The sequence below is a fragment of the Protopterus annectens genome, chromosome 3.part1 (assembly GCF_019279795.1).
Source record: "Protopterus annectens isolate FY-2018-M chromosome 3.part1, PAN1.0, whole genome shotgun sequence".
NCBI classification, from domain to species: Eukaryota; Metazoa; Chordata; order Ceratodontiformes; family Protopteridae; genus Protopterus; species Protopterus annectens.
This window is the reverse complement of record NC_056732.1, coordinates 1,317,765,463-1,317,793,296: the sequence shown is the minus strand read 5'-3', so window position 1 is coordinate 1,317,793,296 and position 27,834 is coordinate 1,317,765,463. Positions and strand designations below refer to the sequence as shown.

The 27,834-nt window shown below is 41.5% G+C and overlaps 1 protein-coding gene across 1 annotated transcript in view; it reads left to right on the top strand.

The window, feature by feature from the left end:
* Nucleotides 1–27,834, top strand: part of PIEZO2 (piezo type mechanosensitive ion channel component 2) — a gene marked incomplete in the record, with an annotated part of 2,710,318 nt that overhangs the window by 2,521,194 nt on the left and 161,290 nt on the right.

The following is a 27,834-nucleotide window of genomic DNA, read 5'->3' as shown; positions in this document are numbered from 1 at the left end:
GTTGCCATATATTACACTGCTGCTTATGAAGGAATTGACATTCTGCCCCTTGTCAATTTTATGCACCCACACACACACACACACACACACACACACACACACACACACACACACACACACACACACACACACACACACATACATACATGTACACACACACACACACACACACACATGACACACACACACACACACACACACACACACACACACACACACACACACACACACATACATACATACATGTACACACACACACACACACACACACACACACATACATAAGTATGCAAACTATGAACACACTACAGTCCCTATACCTGTCCCTCATCTGCCTGCCCTTCCATGGTTCCCCACATCCCTGATTCACCTTCCTAAAGTCAGTGCTGTTATGGAAATTTACTGTTGAGTTGTCCCTACTATATATTGATTCCATCCACCCTCCATTCCCTGTACTGAAGTCCATGCTAATGTGGTACTTACATAAGTTGTATCCTTGGTTTAATGATTTCCCAACCCCCCCAATCCCCATACAAATGCTGATATAGTTAAGGCACTTAAGTAAACTGGATCAATGATGGCTAGTGTTTCCCCCACCTGCAGTCACCTTACTGATCTCCATGTCATTATGACACTTAACATTAGAATAGTCCCTGGTGTGTAGTGCATTCCCTTCCCTGATACCTGTGCTGATGTCCATGAAGTTATAGCACTTATTATTGAGAAATCATTGGTATCCAGTGGTTCCTCCTACCCTTGACGACTGCACTGCATTTAAAGGTAGGTAAAGATGCCGCAGTGGTACGGTGGTAGCGTTGTTACCTCACAGCAAGAGGTTCTCCTGTTTGATTCTTGGCTGGGCTTGCCTTCTGTGTGGAGTCTGCATGTCCTCCCTGTGGTTGGGTAGCATTCAAAAGACATGCATGTGTAAATGGGCGTGCCTTCGTTGAAGGTTGAGCGTCGAGCTGGCAACTCGGCATTTCATAAAAATCTACTGCCAATCATTAGCGGACCGGAGTTCCGCTGCGGTGACCCCTTGCTGGGAAAAGCCGAAAGACAAACAACAACAAGTGGAATACTGCCAACTATTATGACATGGTAAGGTCAGCTATGCTGATCTACATGGCTGAGAGATTTCTTGATTCATTCACTGTGTAGATGTCTTGCTGAAGGCAGTGGCAGTTCTGGGGAGAGCACATGGCCTCTCCCCCAGATTGCCTTATTGGCATTCAGCACAGCCATGGAGCCTGCTCTTTGCATTGTTGAATGAGCACCATGCAGCACAGTGTTAGGATGGTTGCTGAATCCCAAAAGGATAACCACAGTGTGTTCAGGGAAGTGTACAAATTGTGGTACCTTCTTGAATCCCCCCTGCCATATTTTTTGAGCATATTAAAATCATTTTTATCTATTGTAGTTAAAGCTGACCTTGTCATTTGGAGAGCATAATCTCAATAGTTATTGCTGTTTTGAGACTGTTTAAAAAATCAAGATAGAGTGATATTCTTTTTTAATTATATCTGGCATTGTCAATTTTACAGAACATTTTGTAATCAATATTTAGTAATGAAACAGGTAAATAAAAAGACAATCAAGGTGAATCTTTATCCTCTTTTAGTACGGGAGAAATATTATAGCTTTCCATTATGGAGGTATGGTAAATGTACTTTTAATTTTTGTGAATATTTTCTGTAAAAGAAAGAAAATGTTGTGAGATAATATTTTATGTAGTTCAGAAATTATGCCATAATTTCCTGGAGCTTCATTTTCATTCAACCATTTAATTTTCTCCTTTACTTCTGTTACACAAATATTTTTTCTGTTTCCTTATTTTTTCCAAATATAAGTATTTATGTATTCTTATTTTAAAAAGCATCATTTACTTTTTAACTTTATACGTTACTATTTTGTGCATTAATTTTCTCATGTTTTTTAAAAGTCCAAAATTTCTTCCACATCTGTATATTTCCTACTATTACCAGTGACAGATATATTGTTGATGCAATTAGTTTTTTATATCATTTTAGACCCTAATAACAGTGTAGTACGATCTTTTCAAACTCTGCATTCATTTTTTTTTCATTTCTGATAATAGGTCTTTTTCTAAGTTTTGCATTTTGGCTTTGTTTTGTCTAGCTTTATTTGCAGTTCCAATAAGTCTTAAACCAAATGCTTTCTGTTTTAATTCCAAGTAGGCTTTGCCATATAAGTGTGCTTTCATCAAGTCCCGCAAGATAACATCAGAAACGTCACCATTATTATTGAAGTCTAAAAGCCAAAGTATTTCTGTTGAACCAATTTTTAAAATATTTTGCTTAGCTGGTAGTCTATTAAAACAACCCAATTTTATTCAATTTACCATTACTGCTTAAGGAATTGTGCTGTGTTCTGATAAAGGACATTATTGACTTTACCTTTTCTACTTTTAAAACACAAATCACTTGATACATCTTCTTCTTCTTTCGCCTTTTCCCGGTTAGAGGTCGCCACAGCGGATCACCTGTCCGCTCATGATTGGCAGTGGAGTTTTACAGTGTCGAGTTGCCTGCCCAGCACTCAACCTTACACAGAAGGCACAAACATGCACACACTCATGCCTAGGGCCAATTTAGAGTGTCCAATCCACCTACAGCATGTCTTTGAGATGTGGGAGGAAACCGGAGCACCTCACTTGATACATAAACCCATAAATTCCTGACTACATACCAATTATATAAGAATAATGAATGTAAAACCAACAATTTGATTCTTAAAAGTTATTAACATCTGTAAGTACATAAATAAGTACCAGACTAGCCCTTCTGGTCCATTTTAAATCTACCCAACTTCTCTTCAAAGGTAAGAATCCAACCTTGTATCTTGTGTTTATGAGGTAAACATCTTAACAATTATGCCAACCCCCAATCCCCTGTCATCCTCCACCTACCAATATAAGAATAAATATGTCAGAAAAGTTTACTAAAGTCTTATGTTGAAATTCTAGGTTTGCTGACCACACTGGTATAGTTTTCTTTATGTATACAATTAAAGTCTCCTGACACTATTACACATCAATTCATATTCTAAGTTAAAATTTCCAAATACTTCCTAGAGAATTTAGCTCCATTTCTCAGAATCCAGTACATATTTTCTAAGGTTAATATTCTTTTTTGATATTTAATAACTTTACACATTATCAGTGTATATGAATCAGTAACCTTGGGTATTATGATAACATTTATCCACAAGCTAGAACTGATTAGCATTGTATATTCCTTTGTATTTAATAGTATCGCCTTATAATGAATACATTTCTTATAAAAAAAGAACTAGAGGTTTTAATGGTCTATTCAATCTGTTGAAAAGGTAAGATGACTGAAGAACTTAGGCAGGATAGGCAACAATAGTCCTAAAGTTCATGGGGAGGGGTATGTGTTTTCTTTCCCCTTCTTTCTCTCTTTCTCTCTCTCTTTCACTTTCTTTCATGTCACAGGATAGATATGTAGGCACCATCCTGCAATCATGGAAAGCAACCATTGTAGCTGATTTATGCTAGTGAGTACCTTAACAGTCAGTGGTCTCTGGTTTCAACATGTCACCTAGTGGACAAAGAATCAAAAGTCATAGCATGTTCCTGCTACCGTCTGTCAATCCCTAATTGGCAGAATGTATTTATTACATTTATTTATTTATTTGTTTGTTGACAGGTTATGTAGGCTCACAGGACTTTTTTAAGTCATGATCCAGGCCAAACAGCAGATTAGTACATATAGACAATGCATAATAAATATATTAATGTAAAACAAATCAAAGCAAACAAATCCAAAGTATAGACAAAAATACATGTTATTGGATAATGCATGTAAAATGTAAAAATGGTTACAGTCCTAAAAATCAAATAAGGATATTTTATACAGAAGAAGCTTAAAAACAAGGATATCTACACTGTTTGCATTTCAGAATTAAAGAATCTATAGTTTAAACGTTGTGATTCAGTGGAGACAACCTATATGCAACATTCATTGGGCCAAGGATGAAGAGCTCTGTTGATTACTGTTACTACACAAGGGAATATGTGTAGTTGCTGGTTGTCTTAACAGCCATTAGTTTCTGTGGTCAAGAAAAAAATATTCTATTGCTCATTTGGTGCAGTATGTGCTGAATAGTAAAGGATTACCTACAGACATGTATAAATGTTGCATTTTTGTATTGTGTGCCTTTCTGTTCTGTTTCTTTATCCTCAAAAAATCTCATGCATACATATAGCTAGCTGCAATATACACAGGAAGTCTACTAGTTGGTCTAGCAGTTTCATGCAAAGGATTAAGGCAATGACTTGTTAATGAGCTTTATCTTGTAGTTCTGGGTTTGATTCCTTCGATCTTCAGCTGTCTTCTGTGAGAGTCTCAGAAGATTACTTAACCATGTAATGCTGAGGTTGCCCCTGAAAAGAAGCATTTATGCTTAGTGGGCTTATCTGCTTAACAAATAAGAAAGATGCCCCTTTTCCTTTGCAGGTGTTAGTTAGCTCTGTCATTGTAGCATTGCTGTAAAGAGTATCACTCTAATACATTAAAAAGCAAACATGTATCTGATTACCCAACACTGGAATGATAAATGGTAAAGCCATATTCCAGAAAGACAAACACCTAATCCTTGCTAATGATGTGCCTGATTAATGTAGACAAGGGTTGCCAACATTTTCTACCAAATCTGAAAAAGCAATTAGCTGACTGTCTGCCTGTGATTCCCTAGGATAGTAAGCATGACCTGGATATCTTCTGCACAGTCATAAATATACTGTCTTAGCCATTCCAGTAGTTTTTGCTTTTCTTGGAAGACATACATTAAAAACTAGATATTGTACAGTAAGATTTTTGGGGTGCTTGGAAACAAAACAGAATGACTAACTTTCAAAGAATCTGTGTGCTCTCCAGGCACAGCAGCATAGGAAAATAAAATTCTGAAGCAGCTGTCTCTTAAATGGAAACAGCTGAGATCAAATACATATATTAAACTTATTTATTCAGCCTGTGACCTATGCCAAGGTCATAACAACACTATGTCATATACAAACTATCCAACAAAGTTGCATATGTGGGATTTTGGGGTAATCCATAATCCTGTCAAACTTTACAGATTCTGAATTTGTGGTATTTAACCAAAGTAAAAAATAAAAAGAAACTTTAGTAATAAAACTAGAACTGCTTGTAAAGAGAGATAAGATAAGATAAGAGGCATCCCATCAGTTTTGTAATAAAGGCAGTTGGAATCTAAATGTGTTTATGTGTGTGTGTGTGTGTGTGTGTGTGTGTGTGTGTGTGTGTGTGTGTGTGTGTGTGTGTGTGTGTGTGTGTGTGAGAGAGAGAGAGAGAGATCAATGTACATTAAACAACGTCAGTGATTTATATGGTGTAAAGACATAGTATTTTTCATTCAGCTGTGTTTGAGATTGGCCAGTTACTGCCAGTACATCAATTATGGCTTTAAATTAAAAAAAGCCCTGGTTAGTGTTGAAATACTTATTAAAAAAACCTCAAATTATTTCATTTCTATCTATTATGGTTTTGTCTCTCCTTAACTGTAAGGCAACGCATGCTGTACAAATTAAAGTGTCACACCATGTGGGGGTATCACGTGAACCATAATCCATAATGAACCATATTACATTGCTGAACCCAAGAAAAAACAAAATGAACAGTTTACTTTTTTAAATAGTTAAGGTATAAGCAATAGGGAGACAGCTAATACATAGATAAAGGGCATTACATATTTGCTTATCAGTAGAATTCATAGAGATGAATCCAAAAAGACCTTATTTGCATACTAAATGTATAAATGGCCCTGAATTTACACCAGTGAGCAGCAATTTACCATAAAAATACATCATTGTGAGGAGAAGAGAAAAAGTGAATATGTACTGTCACACATTTTAAAGGGAGGTACAATTATTGATTTTACTTAAAATAAACTGAATTATTATACTTCAGTGCTTCTGCATACATGGATAAAGTACTGAAGGGGTCGCTGGAGGAAATTATTAATTTTGGTGTCAGTGAACTGTTTGTGCCGACTTGGACAAACTACTGAAGGAGTCTTTGGGAGAAATTTTATTTTATTTATTTTTATTTTATTTTTATCTGACATTTGTTTATTGGGATGATCTGTCTGGGTATATGCCCATTTTCAGCAGAGGCCTGGGGAGAAAAGCTCCAGAAACAAAATCACATTTTCTGTAGCAATACCATATGCATGTTATACATTTCTGATACTAAATATAATACTAAATGCAAAGAGACAAATATTTACAAGATCTGAATGATACAACAGTAGTTGGGAGTTAGAACAGAGAAGAATGAGAATAAAATGGTGAAGGTTTGGTCTGGGTTTACTAGTTATGACAGTCATTGTGCACAGGGATTTGAGAAATAGTGCTAAGGAAGCAAGTCAAAACATTTGCTTAACTCTGTACAGGTGACGGGAAGGTAGAAAATACAGTTCTATAGTAAGTTGTGGTAAAAGGAAGAACTATTTTGATGTTTGTGTTTACTAGAGTTTGAAGTGAAGGTTCAAGGATGTGAGATGATTGTAGAGATTATGTAAGTTACAATAGAAAATGTTCAACAAAATAAGGGGCAAGGAAGGTAGATTTGTACTTTGAGAAAAGATAGTGCATATCTAACTTGGTGTAGAGCATTGAGCAAAGTCATTCATTTGTAAGTAGTCTTTTATCTAGAATTTGAAGGATTGTAAGGAGGTAACTGTTTGATGGTTGTAGGGAGAGAATTCTAGTCTTTAGCAACAGACTAAGAGTAAATGAATTCTTTCATTTTGATGTCAGTGAAGTGCTTATGCATACCTGATCAAACTACTGAAGGGATTGCTTGGAAAAATGTTTCATTTTTGGTGATTGTGCTTACTTTGACATATTACTGAAGGGATCCATGGGGGAAATGTTTCATTTTTGGTGATTGTGCTTACTTTGACATATTACTGAAGGGATCCATGGGGGAAATGTTTCATTTTTGGTGATTGTGCTTACTTTGACATATTACTGAAGGGATCCACGGGGGAAATGTTTCATTTTTGGTGATTGTGCTTACTTTGACATATTACTGAAGGGATCCATGGGGGAAATGTTTCAGTTTTGGTGATTGTGCTTACTTTGACATATTACTGAAGGGATCCATGGGGGAAATGTTTCATTTTTGGTGATTGTGCTTACTTTGACATATTACTGAAGGGATCCATGGGGGAAATGTTTAATTTTTGGTGATTGTGCTTACTTTGACATATTACTGAAGGGATCCATGGGGGAAATGTTTCATTTTTGGTGATTGTGCTTACTTTGACATATTACTGAAGGGATCCATGGGGGAAATGTTTCATTTTTGGTGATTGTGCTTACTTTGACATATTACTGAAGGGATCCATGGGGGAAATGTTTCATTTTTGGTGATTGTGCTTACTTTGACATATTACTGAAGGGATTTTCATTTTGGTACTTGCTCATACTTTTTCAAACTACTGAAGGGGTTGCTGGGGGAAATGTTTCATTTTGGTGGTTGTAAATACTTAGTCAGATTACTGAGGGGATCATTTGAAGAAATGTACAGTTTCCTCATTCAAAGCTTCAGTGCTTCACCCCCATACATACCTGATATTAAATGGCAGACCTTGGTTTGTAAGCATTCCAACTAACTATGAGGAGGTCCCCTTTAAGAGTAGTCCTTTATTTCCAGTGTGTTATTTCAAGGTGTGTGTAGGGAGTATGTGTTTGGCTGGTACCACAAATTGTTTCTAGATCCATTTATGTTATTTCCACAGTTAGGGCATACACTAGCATTTCTTGCCATTAAATTCTGGACATCAGCAATGTTCTGCCAGCATGTGCATTAAAACAAAATTAAGCCTCTGAGAGACGTTTTGTGTTACCTAGCTAGCCTGCTTCACTTTATCTTAATAAAGATAATACATGCTTTCATTCAAAGAAATCATGAATATTATCATTGTTTAGGCAATGTCTTTTGAAAAAAAAATAAATGAGCTAGAATCCTTCCCTTTAGTGTAGGGAATGCTCAGCATACCAGCATGCACACATGCTATCCTACTGATATATATAGTCTAACATTTTTTTTCTGAGTGAATATTCAAAATGAAAACCAAGACTGCATGAAGTATAAATAGACACAAACTACTAGGTCAGCTGAACATAAGAAAGAGGAATGGTTCTGAATATGAACATGGATATTTTACAGAAAATGAATGCTATTATCTGGGCCAAAACATAAGCATTACATACACTAATTAATTGTATCATTGTTTATGAACATCAGGACATTAGGCATAAGCAAACAGTTCCAGACAAATCATCAGAAGATATAGTCATAAACTGTATATCAGTGCCAAAAAGTAGGGTAGTAATGCATTTTATTTAAATGAGTAAGATTGATTAGATGGAGTTTATAACTTCAACTTTTGTGCAGTGCTACACTATACTATACAATGATGTATTTCTGTACCTTCTTCAGTCTGAAACTGTATAATTTGCTTACTTGGATAATTGACTTTTTAGTCATACCAAGCATTTCAAATGTGCTTTTATCAGAAGTTAACCATATGAAAGCATTCTATAGATGGATAAGTAGTTCTAGTCCAAATATTATATGAAAAATGTCTTTAGTAGCTTATGGTTTAGAATAATACAGTATTTAACAGAGATATTCTTGTCACAATACTAGTCTTCTCTTTATGGGTGATGAGTCTAACACGATAAATGATATAATCGTACTATATAACAGGGTAACTGGTTATGTTTCAGCTGAGGTGTATATTTTGGGATTTATCCCAGCGCTATTGATCAAATGTATGTTCCTACACAACATCAAAAGTATTTGTGTTTCTGTTTTTTTGTAATAGAGCAAGCATTTGCTTTCAGCACAACAGCTATGAGTAATTTAGCTGGCAAGTGATCTACATTATGAAGGATCACAAATTAAGGGTTGTTTTATTTATGAGCTGGGATTACTTTGAAGCACACATTACAAAAATTCTTCCTATATAAGAAATACTGAGGTCAGTTAAAGTTTAAGGCCTAAATCTAGGATTAGGTCTTAATGATCCATGCTATGTGTGAAGGAACATTTGCAGATGTCAGACAGAGCATAATGATAATTTGCAACAGGAGAATCATTGAGCCAAGTTTCATTTTAAGTAGGAGCAAAGAGATACAGTTATTGGAAGATTCTTGAATGTGACGTGCATAAATGCACCTACACAAAATTGTCAGTACCTGAGTGGTGCAACTGGCTAAATGAGCAAATTTCTGCAAATGCATCTGTCAGTTGTATGTACGTTTGTATATCTGCATTTATTTAGTTAGTTAACTTCATCAGGTATTTAAATCCCTGTTAGCCAAAGGCAGAGTAGAAGAGGACTCAACTTCACAAATGGTGGAGTAAGCTTTCAGCCCAAGAGAATGTTTTCAAAATTGGGAAGAGACTGGGTTACAGAAAGAAGGCGCTTACAGGCCACAAGGAAAATAATGACAATGTACAAACAAAATTCGGACAGGTTGTCTGCATTAACTACTTTTGTTGCCATGAACAAGGAGTCAGCAGTGTTGTGGTAAATGCTTATGCTTTATAACTGTAGAAAGGTTTAAATAATAAAAACAGGAGTGTTATTTCTGCACATTTTTCAAGGGTTATATTTTTTGGTCTTTGTCACGTAGGGGACAGACTTAATTCCATAGACATACCTTTTGGTACAGTGGCATGTTCAGTGGATCACACCTCAACCTAGATTCTGTGGTGATGGGTAGAAAATAGATAATCAGTTTTGAGCAAGCTGTTTTAGTCAGCCATAAAGCTGTAATTGTTTCAGGTGAGCAGGGTAAACTCTGGTTTAAGGCTTTTAGTATCTATCAGTTTGTTTACTTTTCATACGAGAGATAGAGAGAGAGAGAGACTGTGTGTGTGTGTGTGTGCGTGCGTGCGTGTGTGTGTGTGTGTGTGCGTGCGCGCGTGCGTGTGTGTGTGTGCGTGCATGCGTGCGTGCGCGTGCGTGCGTGTGTGTGCATGTGTGTGTGTGTGTGTGCGCGCGTGCGTGTGTGTGTGTGTGTGTGTGTGCGTGCGTGCGTGTGTGCGTGCGTGCGTGCGTGTGTGTGTGCGTGCGTGCGTGCATGCGTGTGTGTGTGTGTGTGTGTGTGTGTGTGTGTGTGTGTGTGTGTGTGTGTACTTACGCACGCGCATGTGTGAGGGATGTATAAATATAATGATAATTGCAAGTCACTAGTATGATTATTGACTGCATCTGTTTTAATAGTGCTGGGTATTTTGTTTGTATTTTGTTGGATTTATACTCCTTATGGTACCTGGAACACCAAGACTTTTCAGTAAACTTATTATCTCGCTGAATTTAATATTTCTAAAGATATTCATTAATTTATTCCTTCCCAAGTACCTCTTTATTGAGTTGTGAGTCACAGAAGAGCCAGATCCTATCCTTTCACTCAGTGCGGCTTAAAATGCAAAGAAGTTAAGCCTGGATAGGATGGCTAACTATCACAATACGCACACATACCTTAACTCACAAATAGCACACACACCTTCAGGAAAGCCACCTAAGGCATGTCTTCTGGATGTAGAAGGAACCCTAAGCACTCAGAGAAAAGCTGCATGGATACAGGAAGGACATGCAGACTGTTTGGGTAATATAAATAAAATGTAGTGAATTTGTCCTTAAGAAGATAATGTCTTGATAATCCAACCTGGAATAAACATCAGTCTGAAATGTTCCATATTATAATAGAGAATAGCAGGCATGTGAAATCCACCTGAATTAAAAAAATAGCTGTCCCTGTACCATAGACCATGGGGTTTGTCCAGTCATTCCCTTACCACTGCTCCACTGGCACATTGGTTCCTCCTTTTCCCAAGAGCCAGACATCCATGGACAGAGCTGGAGCTATCTAGCCCATTTGTTCCCCATCTAGTGAGTTTTATCAGCATGTGTGTCCTGCAGGAGGTAAGAATCAGACAGTAAGGAGAAAGCCAGTCTATCAGTCCTGCAGAGCTAGGCCAAATTTTAAAAAATAATAATTAAAAGTGGAATGTGAATCCTATGTTCACATAGAAGGTAAATTTCCTCAGATCCCCTTATGGGGGGATTTGCCTTCTATATTCTCCTACTTAATATAATCCACTAAAATATCACTTCACCTTGGAGAAAGAAGAAGTTTCCCCATAGTAACCTCATCAGATCTAAATATCTTCACACTTAGCAGTCACACTAGTAGCTACTGTAAGCAGGGTATACTACCAGTTTGAAAAAGTCTGGTTATTTTAGATGGCTCCGTAGATTACATTATATGGTTTGTAGCCAGCTTATGGCCTAGGGACCTTCAAATGTATGACCACAATCATCTCATCTTGGAATTTATATCCATCCATCCATCCAACCACATTTTTGCACATGGGGGTCAGGATGTCACTTCAACAGTGACAATCATCTAGAGCCAAGTTTCATATATTCATTTAACTGCCTAATTTCTTTTCAAAGGTAAGGTGGGGCTGGTAGTGTTTTAAGAGGAATAAGAATCTACATTTGCTACAAACATTTTAAGGTGACATTTATTTCCATGTGTGAACACTCTTGTCTGCTCATCCAGACAGGATGTCAAACAGGGAATATTTCATGACCCAGAATGTATTTTAGGTCAGATGACAATGTGAAACTGAGACAGTCCGTGCCCCTCTGAGTGACTTCAGCTTCTAATTTCACCAGCCTGCATAGAAATCGACCTCTGTAGAGACTGTGTTTGAGCCATATGCTTCAACTAGGATCATACAGATAGGAGCATTGACTGAGTAATTGTTGTCAAACGATATGGTTCAGTCAGGTCATACAAATAGAAACATCAGCTGAGTGTCTGTGGTCAAACCATATGCTTCAGTCAGGACCATAAAGATAGGAACACTGGCTGAGTGACTGGGTAAACCAGTGACTTGGGAAGGGGCTCAATGATATCCCATGATATCCATATGTGGAAATCTCTCGGAGTGTCATATGAGCCATATCAAAGAATTTTCTTACTGCCACAACAACATGCTCAATCAAAAGAAAAGTTTCCATCCATGAATGTACCACACTGTGTAACTGAAGTGCCCCCCCATATAAAAAGAGGCAGAAAATATTTGTTTCCCCAAGATCACTGAAATGCATTTCCTTGTCCTAAGTGTCATCTCATTACTTTTAAACCAGACCTATGTTACATCTAAACCTACAGTGCAAAAGTATTACATGCGATTGACAACAGCACCATGCCTGCAGTCATCGGTAGACTTGGTGACACTCATATTACTAGTGTCAGCTAAGGCACCTGACATTAAAACATCAAAGTCCTGTGTTTTGCCAATCATATAACAACATATATTTTTATTCTGCAAACTCTCTTCCATTTATTTATTTGTTGACCAAGGAATTTTTATTTACAGTTTAAGGCAGGTAAGATGGTAAGCCTTAAAATTTCACATTGGTATGTACTTTGTGTATGCAGAGAGAGAGAGAGTGTGTGTGTGTGTGTGTGTGTGTGTGTGTGTGTGTGTGTGTGTGTGTGTGTGTGTGTGTGTGTGTGTGTGTGTGTGTGTGTGTGTGCAAGCAAGTATGTTTCTGTATGTGTATCCTTCATTGGACTAGTTCCATGCCCAGGTTTAGTTTCTGTGCCTTCAGTCCACTTACTGCCAGGCCCCTGTGGCTATGAATTAGGTTTTTCAAGTATTTGAAGAATGAATGAATGACTTCCAAAGTATAAGCATTTTTCTTGGCAGTTTTCATTTTCTAAGTGCAATACAAACCTTCTAAGTTGGAAGTGCTGGTGAATGTTTGACCGCTCGGGGCTTCATGTCTCCTAAGCCTAGCTGGTGCACTATTCCCATCATAATTTCCATTGCTGCCCATCCATTTCCCAAGCCTAGCTGGTGCACTATTCCCATCATTATTCCCATTGCTGCCTATCCATTTCCCAAGCCTAGCTGGTGCACTATTCCTATCATAATTCCCATTGCTGCCTATCCATTTCCCAAGATTAGCTGGTGCACTATTCCCATCATTATTCCCATTGCTGCCCATCCATTTCCCAAGCCTAGCTGGTGCACTATCCCCATCATTATTCCCATTGCTGCCCATCCATTTCCCAAGCCTAGCTGGTGCACTATTCCCATCATTATTCCCATTGCTGCCCATCCATTTCCCAAGCCCAACTGGTGCACTATCCCCATCATTATTCCCATTGCTGCCCGTCCATTTCCCAAGCCTAACTGGTGCACTGTTTCCATCATTATTCCCATTGCTGCCCATCCATTTCCCAAGCCTAGCTGGTGCACTATCCCCATCATTATTCCCATTGCTGCCCGTCCATTTCCCAAGCCTAGCTGGTGCACTATTCCCATCATTATTCCCATTGCTGCCCATCCATTTCCCAAGCCTAACTGGTGCACTATCCCCATCATTATTCCCATTGCTGCCCGTCCATTTCCCAAGCCTAACTGGTGCACTGTTTCCATCATTATTCCCATTGCTGCCCATCCATTTCCCAAGCCTAGCTGGTGCACTATTCCCATCATTATTCCCATTGCTGCCCATCCATTTCCCAAGCCAAGCTGGTGCACTATCCCCATCATTATTCCCATTGCTGCCTATCCATTTCCCAAGCCTAGCTGGTGCACTATCCCCATCATTATTCCCATTGCTGCCCATCCAATTCCCAAGCCTAGCTGGGGCACTATTCCCATCATTATTCCCATTGCTGCCCACCCAATTCCCAAGCCTAGCTGGGGCACTATTCCCATCATAATTCCCATTGCTGCCTATCCATTTCCTAAGCCTAGCTGGGGCACTATTCCCATCATTATTCCCATTGCTGCCCATCCATTTCCCAAGCCTAGCTGGTGCACTATTCACATCATTATTCCCATTGCTGCCCATCCAATTCCCAAGCCTAGCTGGTGCATTATCCCCATCATTATTCCCATTGCTGCCCATCCATTTCCCAAGCCTAGCTGGTGCACTATTCACATCATTATTCCCATTGCTGCCCATCCAATTCCCAAGCCTAGCTGGTGCACTATCCCCATCATTATTCCCATTGCTGCCCATCCATTTCCCAAGCCTAGCTGGTGCACTATTCCTATCATAATTCCCATTGCTGCCTATCCATTTCCCAAGCCTAGCTGGTGTACTATTCCCATCATTATTCCCATTGCTGCCCATCCATTTCCCAAGCCTAGCTGGTGCACTATCCCCATCATTATTCCCATTGCTGCCCGTCCATTTCCCAAGCCTAGCTGGTGCACTATTCCCATCATTATTCCCATTGCTGCCCATCCATTTCCCAAGCCTAGCTGGTGCACTATTCCCATCATTATTCCCATTGCTGCCCATCCATTTCCCAAGCCTAACTGGTGCACTGTTCCCATCATTATTCCCATTGCTGCCCATCCATTTCCCAAGCCTAGCTGGTGCACTATTCCCATCATTATTCCCATTGCTGCCCATCCATTTCCCAAGCCAAGCTGGTGCACTATCCCCATCATTATTCCCATTGCTGCCTATCCATTTCCCAAGCCTAGCTGGTGCACTATCCCCATCACTATTCCCATTGCTGCCCATCCAATTCCCAAGCCTAGCTGGGGCACTATTCCCATCATTATTCTCATTGCTGCCCACCCAATTCCCAAGCCTAGCTGGGGCACTATTCCCATCATAATTCCCATTGCTGCCTATCCATTTCCTAAGCCTAGCTGGGGCACTATTCCCATCATTATTCCCATTGCTGCCCATCCATTTCCCAAGCCTAGCTGGTGCACTATTCACATCATTATTCCCATTGCTGCCCATCCAATTCCCAAGCCTTGCTGGTGCACTATCCCCATCATTATTCCCATTGCTGCCCATCCATTTCCCAAGCCTAGCTGGTGCACTATTCACATCATTATTCCCATTGCTGCCCATCCAGTTCCCAAGCCTAGCTGGTGCACTATCCCCATCATTATTCCCATTGCTGCCCATCCATTTCCCAAGCCTAGCTGGTGCACTATTCACATCATTATTCCCATTGCTGCCCATCCAATTCCCAAGCCTAGCTGGTGCACTATCCCCATCATTATTCCCATTGCTGCCCATCAGTTTAAGTATATTGCAAACAATAGACTCCAGGTATGCATCAGCCTTTGCAGCTAACAATTTCATAGAAGGTTGACAGAAGTGCATTTTTACAGGTTTGTAACAAAAATGTTGGATTAATGCATTCTCTAGCAAACATTCCATCATATGCATTCAGTGTCAGTCATGGCCCCAGGAGTGTGAACATCTATACTTGGAAAACCTAGGGGCCAGAGAAAAGTTGGGACCTACATCTTACTTATAAGACGCATCCAAAAGCAAGAAGTATATTTCTTTGCTAGAGATATTTTTTATTACAGCAGGAACTATTTGCAGCAAGCTAATATAAATAACCATAGGATGAAAACATGCCGAGTTGTAATTCTTTGTAATTCTTATTTTGCAATGTTTATGCAGTGTGTTGTCTTGGTATGTAATTATAGCTATGTTGAAAGTTGTTTACTAGTCTTTTTCATTTGATGATATTTATGTTGCACACTGTCAGAGTGAATGTCTGTTTGGGCGTATTACTGGTCGATATCAGTCCATCTTACTTAAGCATACCTAATGCCCTTCTGTATACCATCTATGTAGCTATTTCTACCTTTTCAAAAATGGACCTGTGGCTAAAAAGGCCTTTAGATAAGCTCACCTTTTTTTACTGATTACTGCATTTATTTTAAAATCTGCACTTAAAGTTACATTTAGTCGAATTTGATCGAAAGTTTGCTTGTTTGTTTGTTTAATTTAACTGTGGAGGCTGCCCACTAAAGTGTGCTAGCCTGTGTAACTAATTTATCACTGTCTCTGCATTTTCTGTGTGTTTCTACCAAAAAAACAAAAAAACAAAAAAATAATCCTTGTTTTCCCGCCTTCCTTGACTAGTTTAGACCAGTATACAGGCATTGCTGTATTCTGGGCTGTGGTGTAGTTCCTGTGTTGTCCATTACCTTACTTGGATAGAAGGAAGTTTCTTTGCTCACCAGTGGGAGTGGGGAGCCTTGAGCAGCCTACCTGTCCTTGGGGGAAGTGACCTCAGCACAAGAAGCTGTAGTAATTGGTTGTTTGGGACCATTCCTAGCTCTTTTGTAGTTCATTACTTAAAATCCGCGTTTGCACGGCTTTGCGTGGTCGTGCGCATAGCGCAGCGCTGGTTAAACTTGGTTAAACAAGGTTAAACTTTTTCTGGCTCCGCCAAGTCTGCTCTTCAATTTTTCCCTTAGAACTGTTCTACTTGCAATCTAAACAGCCTATACTCTATCTGAAAAGCTCAGCACTTGCTCCTAAAGCATTTTTATACAGGTAAAGCACTCTTAAACAAAAGAAAGTACTTCATTCACCTAAATTCTGTTGAGTACCCATTTCCCTATAGGTCCTTTCTGACTCAGTTACACAGCAATCTTTTTCACTATTTCTAGCATGTCGAAGGGTCAGTTGCTGGCATCCTCTCCTGTTCAGCTGGTGAATCTGGGAATCTTGAGGCAATGTTACAATTGCCTCATGTACACAGACAACCCTCTCCTCCTCCCAACAAATACAAATATATGCGAGAGATGCAACTATATAGCCAAACTGGAGGCTGAGCTCTCTCAATTCAGTACTGGCAAGACCAGTCAGGAGGAGAAGGTAACCACGCACACCACAAACCCAGTCTCACATAGAACTATCACAACTGCAAACCAAACACATAAACACACAAAAACATACTCGGAGGCCCTGATTAAAAATCTACCAAAATAACAGAGGCCTCCAAAGCAGACACCCAAGCAACCACCACCTCAAGACATAGCACATGCAACACATAGTTCACAAAGTCAGTGTGCTAAACAGTCACAGCCCTTAAGGCCAAACAACATGCCAGACACACTTGTAATAGGTGACTCCATAGTCAGACACACTGATGTCCCGCTCACCAGACTGAACAAGGAAAAGGTCACAGTAAGCTGCCTGTCGGGAGCTAGAATCCGCCACATAACACAAGCACTCAGGTCACTCCACAGCAAGTACAAATATGACTCAGTCATTGTACATGCCGGTGTGAACGACCTGAGACGTACCTCCCTGGACTACATGAAAAGAGACATAGAGGAGCTCTCTGATTATGTAGCCCAGGCTGGTATGACCCTGACCCTGAGCAGCATCTTACCCTCACCAAGAATGATGCCACAGTACAAAGACAAAATGATCAGTTTTAACAATTGGCTTAATCACTGGTGTCATTCTAAGGGGATCCAATGTCTGTCTGCTTGGGATGACATGCTTGACAAGCCACACTGCTTTGCAAGGGATGGCTTGCAGCTGTCACCCCTGGGCTTCCGGATATTGGCCAAGGCACTTGCCACCCCCATAGTGTCTTTTTTAGGCAAGGCTCAAATGACAAACCTACCTCCCTAGAAAACACAAGTGGAAAAAAACTAAGGGTAATGCTGCTCAATGCCAGAAGTCTAAACCTCAAGATGCATGCCCTCGAAGCCCTCCTCAGTATGGAGAACATCGATGTCTGTGCAGTGACTGAAACCTGGTTCAAGGCTCCTGAGAGCACCCCAGCACTATCAGGTTTTACCTCATATAATGCTTTCCGGCCCCAAAACTTGGACCGAACCACAAAAGGAGGGGGAGTATCCATTTTCATCAAAGATACCCACACCTCCAGGTTAGTGGCAATGCACGAAGCATCGGAGACCATCCAGGTGCAACTAACCATAGGCAAAACTGCCTTACAGTTTGTAGCATGCTACAGACCACCCTCTCAAACTCAGGAACCCCACACAGCCTTCCTGAAGACACTGGAGAGTATGAATGTCTCTCCAAATACCATCATTTTGGGAGACTTCAACTACCCAAACATAGACTGGGAACATTACTCAAGCCCCAACACCCTAGCCCAAAGGTTCCTAGAATTCATAAACTCAAATGCAATGGCACAACTAGTCACCATTCCCACAAGTGGAGACAATATACTAGACCTGATCATCACAAACATGTGGACAAAATGCTCCACACCGGAAGTATATCCCTCTTTGGTAAGATCAGACCATAAATTAATCTCACTGGAAATCCACATCCCGCCCCCACCCCCTGCACAAAAGACCACAGTGAGGAACTTCTCAAAAGCCAACTTCACACTTCTTAAGACTGAAGTGGTATCCTTCAAGGCCCCTGGACCAGTGGAAACCACAACCCACACTGCTGAATCCTTTGCAAATGCCTTCTATGGGCACCTTCAAGAATGCATGGATCATGCAATCCCAAATAAAACCAAGGCCCATTCCCCCAAAGGCAGGCACCCAATCTGGTGGACCCCAGCCATAAACAAACTTTACAACAGGAGGAAGCTACTACATGACAGAGCAAAATCCCTAAAAGGGAAGGCATCTCTGATCAGTACTAGCAAAAAACTACGATCACTCATAAAATCATCCAAGGCCAATTTTGAGAGAAAAATCGCAAAAGACACAAAAGACAATCACAAGGCCTTCTTTAGCTATGTTAGAAACCTGGGTGGAAACTCCCAGATATGCTCAGAGTTAGTCCAAAATGACACAAAATACACTGAACCCACTGACATTGCCAACATTCTGGCAGACAGGTTCAGTGCAAATTTCTCCTCCCCCTCCCCACCAAAAGGAGAAATAACTATCCCAGCAGAGTGTAGCCTCCCTAACATCTCAGATGCCCAGGTGAGAGCCGCCCTCTCTAAAGCTAAAAACACAGCATCAATGGGACGGATGGTGTCCCGGGCTGTGTGCTACATGAACTCCAAGAGGAACTAAACCCACACATAAGGCTGCTGTTTAATCTTAGCCTTACTACAGGATACGTACCCAAAGAGTGGCGTACGGCAACAGTGGTCCCACTTCACAAAGGTGGTGCTTCTACGGACCCTGGAAATTACCGCCCCATAAGCTTGACGAGCCTGGTCTGCAAAGCTATGGAGAGGATCATTATGGAACTCATAAACAAAGACATTGGGGACCTACAGAGATTGGATCCTACCCAGTTTGGCTTTGTCAAGGGCAGATCCTGCCTTTTGAACTTGGTCGACTTTTTTGAAACAGTCACTAAGGCCATCGATGAGGGTAAGGCAGTTCACACAGCCTACCTTGACCTTGCAAAAGCCTTTGACACAATACCCCACTCGGGCATCATAGACAAACTCACCAGCTTAAATGTAAACCCATATGTCACAAGATGGGTTGCAAACTGGCTCAAGGACAGAACCCACAGGGTCAGAGTTGCTGGAGCTATGTCAGACTCTAAGCCAGTCACAAGCGGTGTCCCACAGGGCTCAGTCCTGGGACCCCTCTTGTTCGGCATTTATTTTTCTGAGGTACAGGCAAACATAGGAGGATTGTGGCTGACAAAGTTCGCAGATGACTGCAAACTGGGTGCCATAATTGATACTCCAGCGGACACAAACATCCTTCAGAGAGGCCTCATAGAAATGGATAATTGGTGCCAGAGCCATGGCCTTAAGCTGAATGCCAAAAATGTATAGTCATACCCTTTGGGAAAAACAAGGTACCGACAAATTACCACATAGGTGGTAATCCATTAAGTATGGAAGAGGTAATCAGGGACCTAGGGACCCAGGTTGACAGTAACCTCTCATTTGACACTCACATTGCCAAAGTGGTTAGGAAGACCTTCTATATTGCCCACCTTATCATGAAGGGTTTCACATCTAGATCAAGAGAGGTCATTGTGCCCCTGTACTCTTCTCTTATCAGGCCAATGATTGAGTACAATGCCCCATTTGGGATGTATCTCACCCGACACCTGCAGCAGTTGGAAAGACCCCAAAAGTTCCTCACCAAGAGGATAAAGGGTCTTAAACATATGTCATATGCTGCCCGACTGAAAAAAATCCAGCTCTATTCAGTTGCATACCGCCTACTCAGAGGTGATCTGTGCCTGACGTACAAGGCCATGTCCAATCTGGAATTAATGGACATGCTCCACCTCAGAAAATCCAAATCCATCAGAGCCACGAGAACAAGAGACTTAAACCTCAACACAGAAATAAATAGGACGTGCTGGAGGGACAGATTCATAACCCAGAGGCTCCCTACCCTCTGGAACAGAATCCCAGTCCATGTTAGGCAGAGCCCCTCACTGACTCTATTCAAGAGAAATCTTGACGAGTGGATGGGAGATCATAGGTTTACCCCGGGGGTCATCTCTGTGTCACTACTAGACAGAGGCACAGTAAACTAAACCCTAAAAGGGCATAGTATTCTCATCCTAAGGGGTGGTGAAAGCCACACACACTCTGGCTAGGCTTATAAATGCCCTAGGGCAGATAGCCTAGTACAAACCTATGAACCTATGAACCTATGTAGCTACCAGATATATAGATAAAGTGAGATAAACAAATCAACAATGGGTTCAGTAACAAGAACAAGAAAAACATCTGAAGAAAATAAATAAAGACTGTATAGGGTTTTAGCCTGCATGAGATATTTATTTTATTTTTATTTTACATTTGTTAACCGGGATAGTCCGACTGGATATATGTCCATTTTCAGCGGAGGCCCGAGGAGAAAAGCTCCAACAATAACAAACAAGAAAAAGACAATATACAAAAAGACAATGTACAAAAAACAAAACAAATTTTTTTTTTTTTTTTTTAGCAAGGAGTCAAGAGTTATCATGAGGAGTAGTGACAAAATAATCATAAGATAACATCAAGTGAGTTTGGAAAAAGTAGCAGTTGCTAAGGGTGATCCTTATGGATAATCCATGGATTAGCCAGGTTTGGTACAGTAGCAGGTCCATTTTGACCCCAGGTATTGTTTGAGCTTGGCTTTGAAATGATTTATAGAAGAAAGTGAGGTAATCTCAGGGGGTAGATGGTTCCAATATCTACCTAGAGAGTTAGAAAGGAGAGAGTCACCGGCTAGGTTATTAGTTTTGTAAGTCTGGATGAGGACTCTGTTAGAGGAACGCAGTGGTCGTGAGTTGTGATACAGGGTGACTAGGTTTTTGAGTGCAGGGGGTGTTTTCAGGGTTGTATATGATTTTGTGGGCCAAAATCAGTTGGTTGTAGAGCAGTAGACTCATAGTATATTAGATGTTCATCGTGTTTCACACTTGCAGTCATTACACTTGGGTTATCCTGCTGGCAGGCGACCCGTAGTCGGCCCGAGTTCCAAAGTCTTGGTCCGGCTTGGGTTGCTGTCGCCTCTTCCCTGACGTCAGTGCGCCAGGCGTATAAAAGCTGCAACCGATGCCATTTTCTTTAGTCTTTCTTGCCGCTCGGTGCCCGAAGAATAAGCAGTTCTCAAGTGCCGGTTGGCCGACTCCTGAGATTTTCAAAATTGAATTTCAGAACCGAAGTTTTCAATAACACTAAGTACCCCGTTGGGGAAACTTCTTCTTGCTCCAGACCGATGTCAGTAAACGTTAATAATTGTATTTCTTGTGGGAAGCAAATACCTAATAAGGACTTCCACTCTTACTGCATTCCTTGCCTAGGCCCTGACCACGATGTCACTAGTTGTCGGTTTTGTGCTAGATTTAATAAACGCACTATTAAATGTCGGTTTAATTTTGCTTTACATTATTTTGGATGAAGATTTAATTACATAATGCCGTCAGAACAACCGACGACCGGAATGTATAAAAAACGCAAAGACAAAGAAAAAGACAGGCATCCGATGTCCAAAACCAATGACAAAACCTCTTCTAGGCCAGTCGCCGGTTCGCCGGTTCTCAGTGAGACACTTTTGCCCCTGACACCCGCTACCTCAGAGCCACAGGCCGTAACTGACAGCCACATGGAGACACCGAGGCCTGTGGAAACTCAAGGTACTGGGCCTACGGAAAATATACCCTCAGATGGGTCTGGAGCCACTGAGCAGGCACCGGCTTCTGAGGGTGTTTTCAGACCTTCACAGCTTACAATTATAGGTTCATAGGTTCATAGGTTCATACTAGGCTATCTGCCCGAGGGCATTTACAAGCCTAGCCCATAGTTTTGTGGCTTACGCCACCCCTTTAGTATGGGGAACTATACCCATTATTTTGCTGTGCCTCTGTTGAGCAGTGACACTGAGGTAATCCCTGGGGTATATCTGCGATCTCCCATCCATTGGTCAAGATTTCTCTTGAACAAGGCCAGCGAGGTGCTCTGCCTCACATATACCGGGATTTTATTCCACAGCATAGGGAGTCTTTGGGTGATGAATCTATCCCTCCAGCACGTCCTATTAATAGCCGTGTCGAGGTTTAAGTCTCCGCCCTTGTGGCTCTGACGGATCTAGATTTTTTTGAGGTGAAGCATATTCATCAAATCTGGGTTTGACATGGCCTTGTATGTTAGGCAAAGGTCACCTCTGAGCAAGCGGTGGCGACTGAATAGAGCTGGAGTTCTTTCAGTCGGGCAGCATAGGACAGATGTTTGAGACCCTTTATCCTTTTGGTGAGGAACTTTTGTGGCCTCTCCAGCTGCTGCAAGTGTCGGGTCAGATACATTCCGAATGGGGCATTGTACTCAATCATTGGTCTGATGAGTGATGAGTATAGGGAGACTATGACCTCCCTTGATCTAGATGAGAATCCCTTCATGATAAGGTGGGCAATGTAGAAGGTCTTCCTAACTACTTTAGCTACATGGGTGTCGAATGACAGACTACTATCAATCTGGGTCCCCAGGTCCCTGATAACTTCTTCTGTACTCAGTGGATTGCCACCTATTTGGTAGCTAGGGGTAACCTTGTTTTTCCCGAAGGGTATGACTATGCATTTTTGGCATTTAACTTTAGGCCATGGCTCTGGCACCAGTTATCCGTTTCTGTGAGACCCTTCTGAAGGATATCTGTGTCAGATGTGTTTTCTACTATGGCGCCCAGTTTGCAGTCATCTGCAAACTTTGTCAGCCATAACCCTCCTGTGTTTGCTTGTACTTGGAAAAGTAGATGCCAAACAAGAGTGGGCCCAGGACTGAGCCCTGTGGTACACCACTTGTGACAGGCTTTGAGTCTGACATGGCGCCAGCAACTCTGACCCTGTGGGTTCTGTCACTCAGCCAGTTTGCAACCCATCTTGTGATGTATGGGTTAACATTTAAGCTGATGAGTTTTTCAATGATACCCGAGTGGGGTATTGTATCAAAGGCCTTCGCCAGATCGAGGTAGGCTGTATGGACTGCCTTTCCCTCATCAATGGCTTTGGTGACTGTTTGAAAAAGTCAACCAAGTTTAGAAGGCATGATCTGCCTTTGACAAAGCCAAACTGGGATGGATCCAAAGTCTGCAAATTCCCTATGTCTTTATTTATGAGGTCCATTATGATCCTCTCCATGGCTTTGCAGATAAGGCTTGTCAAGCTAATGGGCGGTAATTTCCAGGGTCGGTGGAGGCACCGCCTTTGTGAAGTGGGACCACAGTTGCAGTGCACCACTCCTGGGTATGTATCCAGAGGTAAGACTATGATTAAACAGCTGTCCTAGCTGTGGGTTTAATTCCTCGTTGAGTTCGTGGAGCACACAGCCGGGGACACCATCAGGTCCCATGGATGCTGTGTTTTTGCTTTGGAGAGAGCAGTTCTCACTTGGGCGTTGGAGATGTTTGGGGGCTGCAATCGCTTGGTATAGATATCTCTCCTTTTGGGGGGGGGAGTTTGCACTGAACCTGTCAGCCAGTATGTTGGCAATGTCTGTAGGATCAGTAATCTTCACATCATTTTGAACTAGTTCTGAGCATATCTGGGAGTTTCCTCCCAGGTTTCTAACATAGCTAAAGAAGGCCTTATGATTGTCTTTTGAGTCTTTAGCTATTTTTCTCTCAAAATTTGCTTTGGATGATTTTATGAGAGCTCTTAGTTTTTTACTTATAGTGATCAAGGGTGTCTTACCTTTTAAGGATTTTGCTCTATCTTGTAGTAGCTTCCTTTTGTTGTAGAGTTTGTTTATGGCTGGGGTCCACCAGAGTGGACGCTTGCCTTTGGTACAAAGAGTCTTTGTTTTGTTTGGGATTGCCTTATCCATGCAGTCCTGCAGGTGCTGGTAGAAGGCATTTGTAAGTGATTCAGCGGCTTGAGTACTGTTTTCTGTCGGCTCGGGGGCCTTAAAGGAGACCACACTAGTCTTTAGAAGTGTGAAGTCGGCTTGCGAGAAGTTCTTTACTGTGGTCTTTTTTATTTCAGGTGGGGGTGGGATGAGGACCTCCAGCGAGATTAGTTTGTGATCTGATCTCACCAGTGAGGGGTATACTTCGGTGTTGAACATTGTGCTCCCATGTTCGTGATGATGAGATCAAGTATGTTTTCTCCTCTTGTGGGGATGGTGACTAGTTGTTCCATGGCATTTGAGTTTATGAATTCCAGGAACTTTTGGGCTAGGGTGTTTGGGCTTGAGTAGTGTTCCCAGTCTATATTAGGGTAATTGAAGTCACCTAGTATGATGGTGTTTGGTGATACATTTATCCCTCTAGTGTTTTCAGGAAGGCCATGTGAGGTTCCTGAGTTTGTGAGGGTGGCCTGTAACATGCTACAATTTGCAGAGCAGTCTTGCCTATGGTTAATTGCACCTGGATGGTCTCCGATGCATTGTGCGTTGCCACCAGTCTTGAGGTGTGGGTGTCTTTGATGAATATGGATACCCCTCCTTTCTTGGTATTGTCCGGATTTTGGGGCGGAACGCATGATAAGAGGTAAAACCTGATAGTGCTGGGGTGCTCTCAGGAGCCTTGAACCAGGTTTCTGTCACTGCACAGACATCGATGTTCTCCATACTGAGAAGGGCCTCGAGTGCGTGCATTTTGAGATTTAGACTTCTGGCATTGAGCAGCATTACCCTTAGTTTTTCCTTTTTGTGTTCTAGGGTGGTAGGTTTAGAATTTGAGCCTTGCCTAAAAAGGCACTATGGGGTGGCAAGAGCCTTTGCCAATATCCGAATCCCAGGGTGACAGGTGCAAGCCATCCCTTGAAGCAGCGTGGCTTGTCCAGCATGTCATCCCAGGCAGACAGACATTGGATCCCCTTTGAATGACACCAGAGTTTAAGCCAATTGTTAAAGCTGATCATCTTATCTCTGTATTGTGGCATCATTCTTGGTGAAGGTAGGATACTGCTCAAGGTCAGGGTCATACCTGCCTGGGCTACATAATCAGAGAGCTCCTCAATGTCTTTTTTCATGTAGTCCAAGGAGGTACGTCTCAGGTCGTTTACACCAGCGTGGACAATGACTGAGTCATATTTGTACCTGCTATTGAGAGACCTGAGTGCTTGCTACTACAGCAGCAAAGGCAAAGTCAAAAACACCATTAAAGACAAAGAAATAAGTGCAACATTCTCCAGAACAGTCATCCATGCCTAAGAAACAGATGCTTAAAATGGCCGAAGACCTTATTACTTTAATCAGGGGCTCCCATCCCCCTCCTGACAAAAGGCCTAGGTAAGACACTGATTATGATTCCTCTGATCAGGTTTCCATTTCTTCTGATTCTTCCTCTGACCAGGGCTATTCTCTCCCTCCCTATGAGGACTCTGATGCTGAAGAGTCCATTCCTTCAGCCTCACCGCCTGAGGATTACTCTTTTGGGGAAACCCTGCACACCATGAGGGAATATTTCCATTGGGAGAGCCAGGATTACTCAGAATCCAAGAAAAGGCTCAAAGATTTCCTTTTATTGCCTCAGCACAGGCCTCTGGCTATCCCCCCTGTGCTTGATATTGTAGATGATGTTTTTTCTGAATCCAGTTGTCTCCAGATACTTTACCCCCTGCACCAGTAAAGCCAGACAGGTACTACAGGGTCCCTGACTCTCATAAATGTTTTACAAAAACCCCACTGCGGACCCAGAAACTATTTCTCAGGTCCAAAAGGGGTTAAAGCTTCCACTGCCAAAAATCCTGTCCCCTCAGATAGGGATTCCAGAGCTCTGGACAGATGGGGGGAAAAAGTTTACACTTCTGCTACTTTAGCTGTAAGAGCTTTAAACTGTCAGTTTCACATGCTTAAATATCAGCAGTATCTCATGTCATTGTTAAAGCAGAAAATAGTTTCTAATACAGAAGGTCCTGACTGTAAAGAAATGCAGGATTTATTGCATGCGGTTGAACAAGTGGGAAGCATACTCTGCAATGTGGTTTTGATTCATTAGAGGCTTCTTGTAGAGCCGCAGTTACAGGCTCAGTTATTCGAAGACATGCTTGGTTGAAAGAACAAAGTTTACCTGACCATGTTAAAATGAAATTATTGGATGCTCCACTGCAGCATGATACTTTGTTTGGTGTTAAGGCAAAATAAGTTTTAAAGAAAATAGAGGATAAAGCAAAGTCAATGCAAACTGTGAAAGATTTCTTACAGGTTCAGCCACCTAGATTTAGCAGGAACTGGCCTTCAAAAAATTGGTCCTTTCCAGTGTCAGACAGGCCACAAAGAGGCATATACAGATGCCCAAGAGGCAGATCTCAGCCCCAAGGCTCCTACAGACCTAAACAATGGGGTTCTTCAGCTCCCAAAGGAGGAGAAGACAAATCACAACCTTATAGAAAACAGTCACACTTACTTCCCTCTGCAAATGTGAAGCACTTACCAGTTGACAGCACCCCTAGGGGGAAAGTTGGCACTTTTCTCAAAAAATTGGCACATGATCACCCAAGACCAATGGGTGTTGAATATAGTTTCTCAAGGGTACAGGTTCCACTTCCACATACTTCCAAACCCAAAAGGTATGACAAACCTGCCTCAAAACCAATGGGCAGAGACACAAAAACAGATTGCAGCTCTTATGGATATGGGAGCTATTCAAAATGTTCCACAAGAAGAACATGGCCAAGGATTTTACTCACGACTTTTCCTAGTACCCAGAAAGGACAAAGCATGGAGACCAATACTGGACCTGTCAATCCTAAATACTTTCCTGGATGTTCCAAAATTCAAAATGTTAACACTACAACAACTCTTGCCCATGCTGGGCAAAGAGGTTTGGCTAGTTACTTTGGATCTCAAGGAGGCATACCTGCACGTCCGAATCAGACAATCGTGCAGAAGATACCTCAGATTTATAGCAGGCTCAATGCATTATCAATTGTCTGCACTGCCCTTTGGCTTATCTACTGCACACAGGGTCTTCACAAAGTGCCTGGCACCAGTAATTGCATTTTGCAGGCAAAAAAGAATTCACATATATCCCTATTTGGACGACTGCCTTATTCAAGCAGAGAGCAAGAACACTCTTTTAAAGCACCTGGAGTTTGTAAAAAGATTACTAATTTGCCTAGGGTACACAGTAAACAAAAAGAAATCAAAACTAGTGCCCTCTCAAGAGATAATATTCCTGGGTGCAAGCTTGAATACAACTACCCAGATGGCTTATCTCACACCAGACAAACAAAGGCAACTGACTACTTACTTTCAAATGATGGCAACAAAGACCAAGCTCCCTGAGAGAAAAATTCTGTAGGCCCTGGGTTTCATGGCATGTTGCATTCTACTAATTCCATATGCCAAACTGCATATGAGGGAACTACAATGGTATCTAAAAAGTGTTTGGACTCAGCATTGTCACAGCCTGGAGACAATCATAACCTTGATTCCCTGCCTACAACAGGAGTTTCGATGGTGGTCTCAGGCCTGTCACCACAACAAGGGACAGCCTTTCACCTTACCTACATCCAGGCAGGCAATAACAACGGATGCATCAGATTACGCCTGGGGAGCACATATGGCAGGGAAATGTATTCAGG